The 16922-nt window shown below is 36.5% G+C and overlaps 1 long non-coding RNA gene across 1 annotated transcript in view; it reads right to left on the bottom strand.

Annotated features, from left to right (window-relative positions):
- Positions 1 to 212: 212 nt before the first annotated feature.
- Positions 213 to 16922, bottom strand: part of LOC311427437 — a 20986-nt gene continuing 4276 nt past the window's right edge. Inside the window, exons 2-3 of the long non-coding RNA XR_014687360.1 lie at positions 6570 to 6672; positions 213 to 358 (exon numbers count right to left, since the gene is read on the bottom strand). This is a non-coding gene — a long non-coding RNA (uncharacterized lncRNA). The remainder of the gene's footprint in view (positions 359 to 6569; positions 6673 to 16922) is intronic.

Raw genomic sequence — 16922 nt, 5'->3', positions numbered from 1 at the left:
TAAGCACAGAAACACCTAGCAACATATGAAGCTGAGAAAAAGGGAAGAACAGACTCTTCTCTTAGGCATCCATTAGGAATTTCACTTGGCAACATTTTCTAAATTTTATTTCCACATTGTTGAAGGAATGTATAAGCAGCAAAACTTTTTTAAAAAAAAAAAAAAAAGTGTCTTAAGTATTTATTATTCTATTTTACATTTTCAATGCACTTTGGTGAACTGGAGGTATTTTCACTAAGCCTTTTCTCCTGCTCCATCTTTTCTTCCATTCATACCCCATTCCCAAAAACATCACATGTGAAAGGGGATCATGAGCAGGATGCAGGAACTGGAATGGGTGTCCGAGTCAAACTCTCACCTGAAATAGTAATGTACTTAGGGTCATATGACTGCTTGGTGTAAAACACAACATTGGACTGAAAATTTCAAAGAGCCCAGTGTGAAATTTAGTAATTCTTAGTTAAGGAACAAGAAAAAGCTGAAGGGATGAGTTCTGTCCTAGAAAGCAGAACAGGGAGTTGTGGGATGGAAAGACAGAAGAACCAGCAACCAGACAACACCAAGTGTGTCCCCCAGAAGTCTCGTTATAAGAAAGGAAGAAAAGCTGCTCTCTGCTTCTGCATGAGACATTTATCCCATGTTTCCTGGAACATGACTGGTGAGAATTTTTTGTCTGAATAGGAGGCCTAACAAGCAGCAACAAAATTAAAAGCAAGTTATTTTGCTTCTTGTGAGTCTATTCATCATTTTCCAACTTAATCTTTTGAGTGGTGGTATCAAGACCATGGAAACTGGAATTGATAGCAGGTGTGAAGTGGATTCATCATCCCTTTGGTGGACCATGAATGGGAGAACTGCTTCTTGTCTTATCTCCTGCACAGACTCTGATCTCTGGCTGCTCAGGTAAGGATGCTTGAAAGATGCAGGAATTTTAAGCACCAGTCCATGGCATGGATCTTCTCTTTGGTGTTTTCATGCTGAGGTTTTTCTGACAGATGGCATAAAGAAATAAGCCTCATTCCTAAGAAACAGTGACTATCATTGAGAAATTGCTCATAAATATTTGTATATGCTGTATAAAAAATGTTTATATATGTTTGGTCAATGCTAACACAAATAAATGGAGGAGAGAAGTTAAAGAGTGCATGAAGAAGACAGATTCAACAAGTTCTGGAATTTGTTGGAGGATGAAAAACAAAGGAAAAAAGCTGCTAGCATATTTCTGTTGCTCTTTTACCTTTTCCTTCTCTATTATTTGATTAATGGCAAATTGTGTAGATGACAAATAATTTCTCCTACTTAACTGCCAACATTTTTATTTTTATTTTTATTTTAAATATTCATTAATGAATTTAATGCTCACGTATGTGGGAGACTAATAACATTAGCCAGAGCCACATAAAGCTTAGTCAGTAATTGTTCAAGTTTTTCCATATGGCTATGCCAGACCAACTAAATCTTTATTGTTAGCTCTCCTACTAATATTCCAAGCTTAGGCTTCTTTTGTTTTGCACATGCCACAAAAGCTGCATTGCTCTTATAAAATTTGTGGATTAAAAGAACAGTTCACTGACATACAAATACCATACCTGAGGCTGGCAAACAGAGGTTAATGTACATTTGAAAGTTATTCTCCCTGCATTCTTGATCTCTTATACATATTGTCAGACTCTGTTCTGTCCCCAGGTATATAAGCAAGATGAATGGAACTGGAAAAATAAATCTGTGGCTCTCTTCCTGAATCCTAAAAGGTTGGGCAGATCCATTTTCTTACTCCTCAGTGAATCTGGGTGTATCCCTTTACAGGAACAACTTCTCAGGCCTCCCTCAAAGGTAAGGTAGTGAAAAGGACAAATCTTCAGCTATCCTCTAGTAAAGTCCAGAATTCCTAAACCTCCAAAGGTCAATTAAAGGATGCACAGGATCCTACTTACAAAATATGATTCAAATGTGAATAAAGTATTACACTGCATTTCTCCCACAGAGGACTATTAAGATTTCACACAATACTTGCTGTTTGGCTAGACTCCTTCATGTCTACACAAAGCTTCCAGAATGTCTCTTCACATGTGTTGTGCAAACCAATTCACAAAAATCCTGCCCAGCATTGGGAACTTCTAATGACTTAGCACCAAGAACCAGAGACTGGTATCATTCTATTAGCCTTTTCAGCAGGAAAGATGAGAGCCTTGAATCAACTACAAAAACATTTTAGAGGAATCCGATGGCTGGTAATATAAGGTAAAAAGGATAAAATAGAGAGAAAGTGAAAAAAAAAAAAAAAAGACATTGAAACTAGAATAACTTTGCATTCAATTAAGATCTATCTGCCTCACACTTGGCAGATATTATCTTGTATTTCTTGAGTTTATTAATGGTTAAGAAATAAAGATAGGAAATACAGTGTACAATACTGTACAGGCTCCATAGCCAAGCCAGTTTCACCATTGTACAACTAAAGTAAATGCATCAAACCCCATGCAGCATCTAAATCAAAGACTGAAAAAACACCTGGCTCTCATTTATTATGAGTTTACAACTGAAAACAAAATCTTGACTTCCACATCCAAAAAATGTGTGACTTATCCCAGCAGCTCCTAACAACTGTCCCCTATCCCGACCAACCCAACAACAAATGAGCTAAAAAGAACAAAAGAAAAAAAAACTGAAAAAAAAAAGAAAAAAAAAGAAAAAAACTGAAAAGATCAGTGTAATGGGCCTCTTTCTCCTGGGTGTCTCTTCCTCCTGGCTTCTGAACTCAATGCCAACATTTTAAATGAATAAATAATAATAAAAGCAAACAAACAAGCAAACAAAAAAACATTAATTTGAAAATATGACAGCAACAAAACTGTTGAGCTGCTTCCTTCCACCCACATACACGTAGTGATAAAGCCAAAATGTGACAGAAATATTTACCCTTGGCAAAAGAGAAAGCAAAGCAGCTTTCTCATCCTGATGTATCACAGTCCCACAAAGCATTTTGCTTGTTAGTGATACTCTCCCCCTGCCCCTTTGAGCTTCTCAAATAAATCACAGTACTGAGGTGCAGCCATTTCTTTTTTTCAGTAGGAGCCTGATTGTCCCCAGGCGGATAGCAGCAGGCTCTCCCAGGGGCAAGGGGGGAGGGAAGCTCAGGGCAGAGCACAGCCTGGATTTGTAGCTCTGTGGGAAAGTCTGAAACATTAAAGTGGAGTCAAACTTCAGCACTGCAAGAATTCCCAGAGAACAAGAATTATGAGATCTTATCTGGGAATATAGGGTGAGGGGAAAAAAAAAAAAAAAAAAAGCCCAATCTAAACACAACACTGTCACCACAGTGCTTCAGAAGAAGATGAGGCATCCTGAGCTGCCCACAGACCTGGTATCCCGCTCCCAGGCTCCCTGCCATACAACTGGGTGCTTGGCAGTGCCTGCAGTCAGGGCCCTTGAAAGCCTCTAGCATCTGCAGCTTGTGCTGGGAAGTGCTGGGAGCCCTGATGCGAGCTGGGTCTCCCAGGGCTGCCAGGCAAGCTGTTGGAGAGGTGGGTGAGCTGGCAACAGTTCTGCCGGGTTTCTGTCAGAAAATACAGCGAAATCTGCCTCTTTCCAGAGAACATCTGAATTTCGTCAAAACAGCACTTTCCAGCACAATAATTTTTCCACCATAAATTTCTCTTATCTCCATTTGTTAGTGTCATTATCACTGTTGGTTCTTGTTCCCTCTAGAGCTGACCAGCTTTGGCTTTTCTTTGATGTCTTCAACCTCCCACTGCTTTGAGGTACAGTCTGCAGGGAGGCCAGTGAAGGAGGACCCATGCCTGTGCACCATGTTGAAGGAAGGATCCTTCCTTTTCCTCCTCTTTCCCCTTTCTCCTCCTCCTCTTCCACCCTTGCAAGTCACCATGTTGAAGCACTGCATTTAAACTCTGAATCAATATGTGCATACCAACATGCAACAAAAGGCTAGCTGAGCAAAGCATGTTAAGTTGTCCATCTATTTTGATATCAACTTTATCATGAGTTTTGCTCAAATCATATATTCCTCTTTTAGCAATGGTGGTGTTCTCTGCCATAATTCTAGCCACAATCATGCTACTCATTCTCAGTTTTAACAAAAAACAGAAATAAGTTTATATATGTATCTCTCTACATATATTTCAGAAAACACAGAATACTTAAAGTGTTATTTACAAGGTAAAAAAAATATTGTTTCACAGTAGTTGCAGTTGTAGTACTGTAATGTAATATGTTTCTTTGAATAAAAAGAGAGTCATGTAAATATGCAAGTGATATCTCCCCATTACTCTAATATTAATTTATAAAAAAAACATCATTCATTTGTGGCATCCCCTGCTACAGGATACTATTGTGAAAAATACTGATTTTTAAATATTATTTCTATAAAGAGTATGATTAGAAAAAAATTACAAAGGATACCAATATTTGTGCTTATGACAAACTGACTACCTGCTGAAGTAGTGAACACAATTCAAATGCTTGTTGGGGAAAAGAAAAAAGAAAAAAAAAAGACAGCTTGGGAAATCAGAAATTCGGAATTTGGATCTCTGTAACTCTGGTTCTGACAATCACTTCTTTCACAGCAAGGCACTTCATTCTTCCCATCAACAGAAATAATGTTTAACTAGCTCTTTTGTCTCTTCTAATCATTGATTTTCTTAATGTCTTTAAACATTTAATTTTAGAGATTTTATTTCCTTCCAAAGCATCAGACGTTTTCCCAAAATTTACAGATAATTTCAATTACAGGTGCTCCTGTTACAAGAAATAACAACAGACATTTTGAAATTATTAATGTAATAGAATATGATATGGAGTAGTTTTACCAAAAAAAGGTGTTCCTTCAGCAGAGTCAAATTATACTGTTTGAGAACACATACTAAAAACATACTAAAAACATGCAAAGGTGTGTTTTTGCCCATTAAAGCCTTTGGCATTATCTCCAAGCATTATCCTCTTGCAAATCAAATTTTCTGTCTCCATTTATTATTAATAATAGGACCCCCTCCAAAATGTCCCAGATCTTAAGACAAATTAACACAAGTTTCCAGTCAGGAGGGAATAAAATTGTACTCTTAGGTCAGATCCTAACCACCCTTTCTCCCATTCCTGTGTTATGGTATCATCAAAACTTTTAATTCAGGTTGTGAGGCAGCCAGTGAATGTGGGTGACTGGTCTGTAGCATGTGTTGATTTTAGAACTTCTGTGAAATTAATATCTGCCCTCTGAACAAGACTGAGCAATAAGCACAAGAGGAAACCAAAGCAAAAGGGCTCATATAGAGAGTGGGCCATAATCTGCTTTTATTCTATACTCCCAATCTGATCTGTTCACAGCTTTCCTCTGTATTTTATTTTTCTGGACTGTTTCATCATCGCACAAACACTGAGTTTATCTCTCACGCAAGATTATCTTGTTATAGATGATCTGGTTATTGAATGTCCTCGATGAAGAACAATCTTGTTAATAGCTTGCCTGCTCAAAGACATGTCACTTCAAATCCATCTTGTATCTGGATCTCAGCAACATATAAATGCCCTCATCTGCAGCTCCCCTTTCTCAGACTGATGATGGTTGCTCTGCTTTGGAGTCAAATGTCTCACAAAAGACTTACTCAGCTGGAGGAATTTATTTCACATAAAAACAGTTATACAGAAGTTTTATCTAAATTACCATCATTTTTCTTTCTATAAACCTTATAGTTGCCATTTTTGCAGTTTTCCTTGAACACTGTAATCCATTAAATTTTGAATGAAGTGAAAACATAGGTCAAAAACATTTCCTACAGATTCACATAGGTGGGCAAAATGACATGAATATATCTCCTCTGAGGCATCATCTGACCTGGGGAGGATTGTGCACATAGCTCAAGGTCCATGAAAACTCTGGGTACACACTATTCTTTTGTGTTCCCAGGCATAAAGGGGGAAAGTAATACAGTTTATAAATACCCTCTCTCCATTTCAGCCCAGTACATCTAAAGGCAGTGCTGGATGTTAAGGAGTTAGTGCCAGCACACCATCCTGCTATGATTTTGGGATTGTTCCTCAACATTTTTAGTGGAGCTAAACCTACACATACTAATGTGTAGGTTTATGTCATGTTTTAAGGTCATGTGTAGGAACTAAACCTACACATGACCTTAAGCAACTAAGTTGGGTACTAGCTAAAGGGGCCTTTGTCAGATGGCTTTCTTTTTGCTGCTTCCACTTGTAGTTTCTCGCTTATGACAATGGATGATCATGTCTTATATTAGAAGTTAGATAAAACACAGGTAAAAAATTGACCTAATAAGACACAGAGCACATTTCCATGCTGTAGCAGCAGCACATATTTTGAACAGAATAAGTAAATTGTACTATTTGTAACTGATGTGATTATGAATCCAACATTTTGAATTAAGGGTTCATAACATTTTGGGGAAGCTCTCATGCTTAATTTCAGTGATTCTTGTGAGCAGTTCATCTCCTGTCTTACATGGTGCGTCATGTAAGGATGTAAGTAAGGAGAAGATGAAAGAGATGTGATCTGAAGACAAGACAGTTTTACATTTGAGAATGTGACTTACAGTCATTGGCACACCATCAAGAAGAGGTCCTGGCACACAGCAGAGGTAACAAATACATCCTCTGAAGAAAAAGAGTATCAGCTGCTGCACAATGCATGAACCTCTGCAGAGAGACAGATGGAGGATAAGTGCAATAGTAAAGGAAATAACAAGGAAAAGTTATAGTAAAGAGTTATAAACAAGAAGTACTGCTGAATGGTTTTGCTGAGAGCATATTCAACTCACTAGCAATACAATTAAATCAGTACAGGTAACCTTGTTCAAGAAGGGGATAAATGCCCATTAGAAATAAACAAACAAAGAAACAAACAAAATTATTCAAAGAATTTGTTGGTTTTTCAAGGGTCAATATAAATAAAAGCAGATCTAAAGGAAAAAAAATAAACAAAAAAGTAAATAAATAAACAACAACTTTTGCCTTGGTGATTGTAACTATGACCATCCCTGAATTGAAGGATGCCAAGTGTTTTAGATATTTTTAATGTTATATATGACTGCAAGTTTTCATAAACATACAAATTTGTCAATAAATATAAATACATTTCAGATATAAATACTTCCCCTTTTAATAATATTACTGAAATGTTTTATTCCAACTAGAATTCTGAAACAGACATACTCTTAACAGCAATCGTTAAGCCACTGCTATAGGTAAATATCTTGGACTGTTGCAAATAAAAACTTTTTTTTTTTTTTTCAATCAGCATCTATTAGTATATATTTTGGATGTGATTCACAGATTCAGCACTCTTGCTTCCAACATGCCTTTGAATAATGGTTACCTATGTGGTGATTTTTTTTGTGCTGTGACATTGCTAATAGATCATACTAAATAAATGTTTGACAGGTACAAAATCAAACATTGATGTTCAGTATTTTCTTGATACAGGCCTTCAGGTACGATGTCCTTGGGTTAAACATGTACTTCATGTCTCCATGAAACAGAAACATGAAAGACAGCTATTCCCACCCTAACTACTGTGGTACCACCTACTACCATAATTGGAATAGATAAGTGAGATATGAGTACTTTGGAATACAGTTCAACAAGCATTTTAAACCAGCATAAACTGAGACCATCTTTGCCTTTGACTGTCTCTGGCTGATCTGCCAGCCTTGCAGAACCTGTTTCCTTTGAGTAATACAGACTACTACTAAAACAGATTAGGGAAGTGTTCTGTGTAAAAATAAAGTAAATAATGAAGAGCACCACCACTGACAACTGTTATTATTGCTATTATATTATTACTATTTTTAATAATCAGTGTAATCCATTTAATTTCTCCAATTCATTTCACTATAGGATTACAGAATATCTGTTCAAGAACCCACATTGTATTAGAGCAGTAATAAGGAGCAACAGGAAGACAGGGCTGATTTTGTGGCTTCTGTCATAACTTGAATGGGCTTAAACTCTCATGAAACTGTTGGCTTGTTTGCTACCCAGCGAGAGCATTTTCTCAGAATTAAATTCTTACCATGGAGTTCAGTAATGAATTTCAGAGGAAATAATAGGCCCACCTCTAAATACAATGTCTGGCTAATAAGATCTTGGCCTCAACGTTCAGTAATTATCAAGTAACTCTTGTTCTCATTCTGAGAACCTGTAAATAAGGGATTTATTGACAGATCTGACTTTTCATTTGATGAGAAAATGCAGCAGAAGGATATCTGCAGGTGTTCATGGGAGGATGAGAGTTAAGATGAAAGAGATATTATTCATGATTACTTAGCTTAGCCAAACAGATTTAACAAATAAATATAATTTAATAATACCACTGCAATGCACTGGAATGCCAAGATCTATTTCTTCTGAGAGCTACTATTTAAAGGTTTTAAGTGAATAAACAAGCCACACTGAATATTGACTGGAAATATGCTAAATGTTGTAAAATAAACTTTGCTTCAGATGAGACCAGATTATAATAATAATTATTATTATTAGTGTTTTGACAATAACCTCCTCTTGGTGTTCTGAAACTTTTATTTCTATTTTTTTTTCTGAACTTGGAATAACACATAGAAAGCCTTAAATGGCTGAAGAAATAAATAAATAATTTTAAAAGGGTCAAAAATAATGTAATCAAACATTTTCAATTAGTTATTTTTTTTAAATTATCATTATTTTAAAAGTTTTATTTTAGGAAAATATTAAGGCAAATATTAAGGTAATCTATGCACTATCCAGGTCAGTGTGAACACCAGCTTCTATTAAAAATGATTTTGAAAATGACATCTTACTTAAGTCTGTGCCCTCAGTATTACAATAATAGCAGCATTTTTCAGCACTTTTTGAAACAGAAGGAAGAGAGAGCGTGTTAACACTCTGTCTTGTGCCATACTCAATGGACTAATTAGCTAGATCTGGAACCCTTGATATCATTATATGGCCACCAGCTATGTAACTTGACTTTCAGATTCACTTTGCAAAGGCTGACATCTAGAAAAAAACATTTGCTTTATTTACAAAGTACCTGCTTAAGAGAGAAGTCGCTGAGACACAGCAAACATGAAATGTCATGGTATCTTTATAGTCAGTTTCCAGAATATATTTCATGTTGTACAAAAGAACCGTATTTGCCATATTACTTCCACATCGTATTAATCAGCTGAGCCAGTTCTATTATGTCTTCCCTTTTGTATTTCAAAAACCTTAACAATGCAGAATAGATTTATGAGTCTTGAAAAGAGTAAAATAGAAAGGAAAAACAAAACAAAACAACAAATGAACAAACAAACAAACAAACAAACAACTACAACAACAAACAACACCAGAACCAAAGAACCTATGTTTACAGTGCCTAAAATGGAAAGCCCTGCATGTAGTCACATACAAACAAAATTAGAAGTTACTGTTCTGAAAAAGAAATGTTTGAAAAACACCATAGTTTAAGGCTTTGCAGAACGTATCATTGTACTCAGTGTAGGAGGTGAAGACAAGAGGCAATTTATTCTGCAGCTGGTTTAGAAATAAACACAGCAACAGCAGATAAGGAGTGAAAGAGGGATAAATCCTCCTGTAGCAAACTTGATGGACAGACAGGCTGCCATTAACAATGCTGTTGCCTTTGTAAGTACAGTGATGTGGAGATACCCTGGCATTTATACTGTAGACATGGTCCTTAAAGATTTTACACCTCCAATTCCTTAGAATTATCAGCTATCTCCAGCCTGTCACTCATCCTGGCAATCTTAGATTTCTTGCTTGCAGGCCAGGCAGATTATTGACAAAGCAATCCAGGGTGATATAATACACCCTGACAAACAACAGTGAGGGGGATTGTGTTTACCACTTTCACTGCACCAATTCAGCTAAATTAATTCTTAACACTGAAAGTAAACTTTCTCTTGATAAACGTTCACTCTCTTTGCGCTATTGTTTTGCTGCACCACTCAGGCTCCAAGTAGAGTAGCAATGCAGTTTGATGCATCTCATTTAACCTGCTTGACACTAATAGAAGCAAGAAGAAGGTTCTCATAAAAATAAAAAGCTCATAAAAGCTATAAATACCGAATGCTGGCATATGATAATATTAAAGCTCTAGCTTAAACAGGAAAAAAAAAAAAAAAAAAAGGAGCATTTCAAATTTAAGATTGCTTCTCTCTCCTCACCTTACCTACCCCTACAGGGACTGTAACATAGGCAGCGCGAACTTTAAGATCACATGCTGTTGAGATATAAGCACTGGTAGAAACATCCAAAAATAAAATTGGCTCAGATGTATTTTTTTTTATTTTGTCTATATCTTTTTGCCCAAAGGCTCTTCTTAGCTTTCAGTATAAACTTTATGTATGGAATAAATAAATAAATAAAATAAGAAAGAAAAAAAAAAAAAAGTGTTTAAAGATCTGGCAGATCCTTAGCCAGAGGGATGACCTGTATACTGCTAAAGTGCTGAACTGCATGTTTAAACAGTTTTCACTAAAAAGATTATTTTATGCATTCAGGATTAAATGACTGGTTTAGTGTCCACTGCTTCAGCTGTAATTTTTAAAATTTGTGATGTCATAAATGTATGAGAATATATCACATTTGCTTGCATACTGTTATTTATAAATTTGTTCTGTGTCAATTTCACAAGACACAACAATTTTAATCCAGAAATAATATATGTTCTGGGAGTTCAGTCATTTACATGAGATGATGTTAACTCTTGAACAGAAGTCAAAATCCAAATTCTAATGATTTATTTTTTTTTCCCTCAGGGAAAAACCTTGGGTTGGAAGTTCTTTGGCCAAATTTCAAGTCAAGCTCACCTTTAACTCAGACTCTTCAATTTCAGGCCAGCCAGCCTACTATCCCAAATGTTTTTGCACTATTAAGTAAGAATTGTGCCATTAATTAATTTATTGATTGATTGATTGATTGATTTCTGGACAACAAAATACGCACTTGATTGCATACTATGGAAAACACCTCCAATACTTAAACTAAGTTAAGTAGATATCCCTGTGTTATTTATTTACTACAGCAGTTGTGCACACAGGACCTTAGCAATTTGTTTGTCAGTGTCTTCAGCTGTTTTCTTGCTGGACCTTGATGGCAGAGAAGGAAATTTCTAACTGTGTTCTTTAAGAGAACGTCATTGTCTCAGGTCTTTTAACACTGCTTCAAGGCTTCATTATTTCTTCTGATGAATTAACAAGTCTTTCTATACGAAAACTTGCAAATTACTATGAAAACAGCAAAAATGCACAAAAAGTACGGAAGAAATTTGTTATTTTTTTTTAAATTGCTTTATTTTTAAGGTGCTCCTGCCAAATCCTTTTTGTCTGATGAACAACTTTGAAGATATGGCTTTCTGTAAAAATTCTGAGCACACTTGATGACAAAAGATTGAGTTGCTGACTCTTCCCACATGTAGCATGGTTATGGTTTAGTTACTGACAATTTTTCCCCTTTGATATTACAATTTTTCCCTTTGACATTCCAACCAACTGGTTATTTAATTAAACAAAACTATTTTTATCCTTTTTCAAAAAACTTGGATCATCTTGCCAGAGAGATTGTGGATGCCCCTACCCTGGAAGTGTTCAAGACCAGGTTGGACAAGGCACTGGACAACCTGATATAGTGGGTGGCATACAAGCCCATGGCAGCAGTGTTGTAATTAAATGATCTTTAAGGTCACTTCCAACTCGAGCCATTCTGTGATTTTCTGCTCAAAATGACCTTCCCTATTTCCAAATCTGAAATCAAGCAATTCATAGGTTCTGTTGATTTTTAGTTTTTATTTTTTGGCAAGGATAAACTTGTCCTCTCCCTGAATTTTCTTTCCACATTTTCCTTGATTTAAAATTTAATTTATTGGCTTGCTGCAGCTTGCCACTGCATATTACTATCACTAATAATCTTACTTTGGTAATAACTGTTTAATGTGACTACAATTATAAAAATATAAAAAATGCACAAAGAACTTGGAAGCCAAGGCCACTATAAGTCATTGAGACTCTGACTCCTACAATGATTTTTAAAATTAGATGTGCCTTGGTATTCAAGTTTTACTACTTTATTAGAGATAAATTATTATTTAGAGATATTAGAGGTAATGCTGAATTAAACTGAGCTAGTTCCTCTTTACAATCCCTAGCTAAGATTGAAAGTATCACATTACTTATATCTTCTGACTTATAATACAAGCTATTCCACCATAAAATTTGGAAAAACTGGATTGGAGTTACCTGAAGAGGCATAGTTTGCCTGTGGAGTCTCCCAGATTGGTCAGGAATTTTTGAAAACTCTCCCCAGCCTTATTAGTCATGTTTGGTCTTATCAATTAAAATGACAGAAAAATAAAGTTCATGGACTTGTTACACAGTGCTGTGATTGTTGGAGAATCATCATTTGATGACTACTTTCTAATCTGATTTAAGTGTTAGTCGTTGTAGTCCAGCACACCTGAGGCAAGTAAAATTGCACATCTTTAAAATGCAATTTTAATATAAAGGGATAGATGATGAAGAGATACACAGACTGGAAATGGATCATTTCAAATTTTTGTTTATGTTCTGTGAAGTGAAAGTAAAGGAGCATTAACGTGGTATCACAGCATTGGGAGTAGAAAGTATTATTCTGTGCTATGCTAAAACATGCACTTCTTAAAAAAAATACTTAACTAGATGACATTACCATACTGCAAAGCTAGGACAGGTTTAGGTTCTGCCTTCTCAACAGCAGAGTATACTATGTATGTGCTTTGACCTCTGAAAAGTCTGCAGGTACAAGGGGCAAATATTCTGAGACAATGAAATATCCTACAAATTACAACAAAAGAAATATAACCTTGGCTTTACTGTGGATGCTGACAGAAAGCAAAACTGCCTGAATTATAACAATGATAATTAGTAATTTTAATTATTTATAAGGCGATGACGGCCAAGTTCCCCAAAATTTTCTATTAAGAATTCTCTGTATAAATCTCTCTGATATACTGTAATGCTACTTCATCTCTGCTGCCAACTGCGCTGGAAAGCATAAAGCCCCTCATTAGTTCACGCCTCCGCTTACATGGATTGCTTTAACAAAGGAATCTAGTGTGCACTAATGTCTCTTAGAATTAAGATATGACTGTGGCAAAACAATAAATACCTCCGTCTTATTAAAAACATTTGGTAACAACAGTACAGAGCTGCTTTGTATTTGCTGTTCTCTACATGCATTTTAGTTTAGGCAGAAAACCAGGGATGCACTCTAGAGAAACACATAATGAGGTCAGATGGAAAATCTTGTCTTGTTTCAGATATGAATTCAATCCATCCTTTCTTGCATGTGAGACGATATATACAGAAGAAAACACTGCTAACATGTTTTAACTTCACTGATATGAAGAATGTTTTCTCTTCAGATGGTGCTTTTAATCTTCATCTGAAATACTGTATATAGAATCACAGGAGATGGCCAGAAAACCAGTTTTTATTTACCCATTTAACCTCTCCTTTTCATCTGACACTCACTTAGCACCACTGCTCAAAATTCTTTTGATAATTTTGTCAGTTAATTCACATCTAGCAAAGTGCAGAAAAAATGTGCTAGATGTAAGGTTGTCACCTTTTCTATTACTGAGTTGAACTCCTAGGGGGTCTGTAGATTTTACAGGAGAAAGGGCGGGGGAAGGGTTCAAAAACTCTGGAAAAGAATACTGGTCTTGTAGTTAAAAACCGTGAGAACTGGAGTTCACCTGTCACAAGCAGGTACTTTGGTTCAAAACTATTCCCTAGAGCCATGCTTTGCTATTGAGCATAAGTCAGAACAATGTGTCAAGACTTGGAGCACAGCTCTTCAATGTCTAACACAACTATTAGAGAAAGAGCTAAAAAAAAAGTCAGTTGTCAGCATAATTTGAGTTTAAAATGATTTTAAAGGAATGTTTAATTCCTAATTAGCCTATTCAGTGCATTATAATGTACATTTATATCCAGCAGCAAAAGAACCCAGGGTAACCTTTTTATGTAGCGTACCTTGTATGCTATGTAACTGCCCATGGAAAACAACAAGGACAGCTAAATTAGCTATGGCCAGGCCACATGAGAGAAAGTGCTATACTCAAAAAATAATAATAATAAAATAATAATAATAAAATAATAATACAAAAAAGCTATTAAGCCACACTTTACCAAAAGGGACCATTTGTCTAATTCTTCTCCTACTAAAAAGTATTTTATCCATAAAAAGATTGATCAAGGTTTACTGTTAAGCTTGCAGACCTCATTTTTAGCTCCTTTATGGCCTGTGTTTTAATAACATCTAGGTTACTCAATGTATTGAGTACATATGCTTTGTTTTGTGTACAGTTAGTTCCACTAAGAGGAATTGTGTAAATTGGATGAGTCATACAGACAATTCTGCAGACCTCAGAACAAATGTTGTTCTGCCCCACTTCCCACCCTGCTATCCAAGCTCCAGTACCCTTCTCCTCTCCCTGTAGGGACTGCATTTGCCAGATCTCTTACAGAATGGCATAACAGTGTTAAAAGCTGAAAACAAAAAAAAACAAACAACAAAAAACAGGTACTGTTAAATACGGCATGAATGTAAATTACAGCATTGCTCTTAGTATTTGTGAGTGGTTGATCTATCTCTGTCACAGGATGCTATAAAAGTAAACGGAAATACACCCTACCATCTCAGAACTGGGAAGCACTGTTCAGGCTGAATGTCACTGCCCATGATTTTCACAGTGGTGTTACCTTGACACTGAAGATCTACTAATTACAGGTATATTCAGGACCTTGCTGCATTTTTCCAACTAGAGTCTTTGCAAGGAGATTTAACTGTGAGTCAGAGCCTGAACTAGTCTAAATTGAGACAGTGACACTGAACTTAAGTAAAGGTAAGTACAATATAAATGCTTTAGAATTGCTGGTTCTGAAGATTCCTGATGATATCAAATTTTATAGGATATTAACATGCACACCCTAGTTTTCACCTTTGTTCATTCTAACAGGCTCTGAAAAAAAAGATATGATACAAGTAATGGGCACTGAATTAGAAGTTTTCAGCATAATTAGTTTTAAGTTAAATTACATGCATGAAGTTCAACAAGGCCAAGTGCCGGGTACTGCACCTGGGGCGCAATAACCCCAAGCAGAGCTACAGGCTGGGAGAGGAATGGTTGGAGAGCTGCCAGGCAGAGAAGGACCTGGGAGTGACGGTTGATAGTCGGCTGAATATGAACCAGCAGTGTGCTCAGGTGGCCAAGAAGGCCAACGGCATCCTGGCTTGTATCAGAAACAGCGTGACCAGCAGGGCTAGGGAGGTGATCGTCCCCCTGTACTCAGCGTACTCGAGGCCGCACCTCGAGTACTGTGTTCAGTTTTGGGCCCCTCGCTACAAGAAGGACATCGAGGTGCTTGAGTGGGTGCAGAGAAGGGCAACAAAGCTCGTGGGGGGCCTGGAGAACAAGTCCTATGAGGAGCGGCTGAGGGAGCAGGGCTTGTTCAGCCTGGAGAAGAGGAGGCTCAGGGGCGACCTTATCGCTCTCTACAGATACCTTAAAGGAGGCTGTAATGAGGTGGGGGTTGGTCTGTTCTCCCATGTGCCTGGTGACAGGATGAGGGGGAATGGGCTAAAGTTGCGCCAGGGGAGTTTTAGGTTAGATGTTAGGAAGAACTTCTTTACCGAAAGGGTTGTTAGGCATTGGAACAGGCTGCCCAGGGAAGTGGTGGAGTCACCATCCCTGGAAGTCTTTAAAAGACGTTTAGATGTAGAGCTTAGGGATATGGTTTAGTGGGGACTGTTAGCATTAGGTCAGAGGTTGGACTCGATGATATTGAGGACTCTTCCAACCTAGAAATTCTGTGTGTGTGTGATATTAAAAAACAAACAAACAAACAAACAAAAAAACCTCAGGTCTGACACAAATTAATACTACCATAGAAAATACCACACATTTGTACAGAAAATAAAAATGAACTACACTAATCTTCAAACCTTGTAGCATTTTCTCCTTCTAGAGAGAATAATTCTTGGAAGAAAATAGGTTTGCCTGTCACCTTATCAAAAGAAAAATGTGAATTACTATATTTAAAAACAAGTTGCAAATGCACTACAAGATTGGATGAAATATGACTGAAATAATTTACCATAAAAATATTACCCTTTACTTTGTAATTTTTATCTGAGAATTAAAGATTGACTCCTGGAAAATAAGCCTAAGATAAATATGTGGTTTTGATCTCAGCAATAGTGGAAAGGTATGAAAAGACAGGGTGAATAGGAAAAGAGCCAGCAATCATACCATCCGCCAACCACAATGATGTTACTTCTTGAATCCATAAATTTGCAAGTGAAAATGTACAGCTTTTTCTTGAGTTTCACAGCTGTGTGTTTGCAGCTTAAAAATATGTAACTATTTTTTTTTTTTTTTTTTTTTTTTTAAATTGTGCACAAGTGTTTGTGGTTGTCAGCTAGATGTTCAGTTACTGCAGGGAAAAAAATTGGAGTGGCAAAGCCCACATCAAGAGAGTCTCATCTGGTTGCTGAGCTGGAGATCACAGCCCAGCTGATTAAGTTGTCTGTTAAATGATGGAGCAAAAGTGTTTTGATTATTAAATGGTGTAAACTGATCAAAGCAGTGCAAGACAAACCTTTTTGTCACAAGCTAGCATGCCTTTCTCAATGAGCGGAGTTCTTCAGTTGCAAAATGTGAACTGCTCTGCATGACAACCAAATTAACTCCTTGCTTACTGAAAAATAAAAAGTACTTAAATCTTAACAGCAAATTTCTATTATTTTTAAGAAAAAACAAAAACAAAAAACAAAAAGAGAATGATGAACCTCACTGATTCATTAAGAGATAAAATTAATGTATGAAGTCCATGATAGGGCATGTTTTTATATCTGTCTGAACAGAA

The sequence above is a fragment of the Aythya ferina genome (genome assembly GCF_964211825.1).
Source record: "Aythya ferina genome assembly, chromosome: Z".
NCBI classification, from domain to species: domain Eukaryota; kingdom Metazoa; phylum Chordata; class Aves; order Anseriformes; family Anatidae; genus Aythya; species Aythya ferina.
The sequence above is the reverse complement of the archived record's forward strand: the minus strand, read 5'-3'. Positions and strand labels throughout refer to the sequence as shown.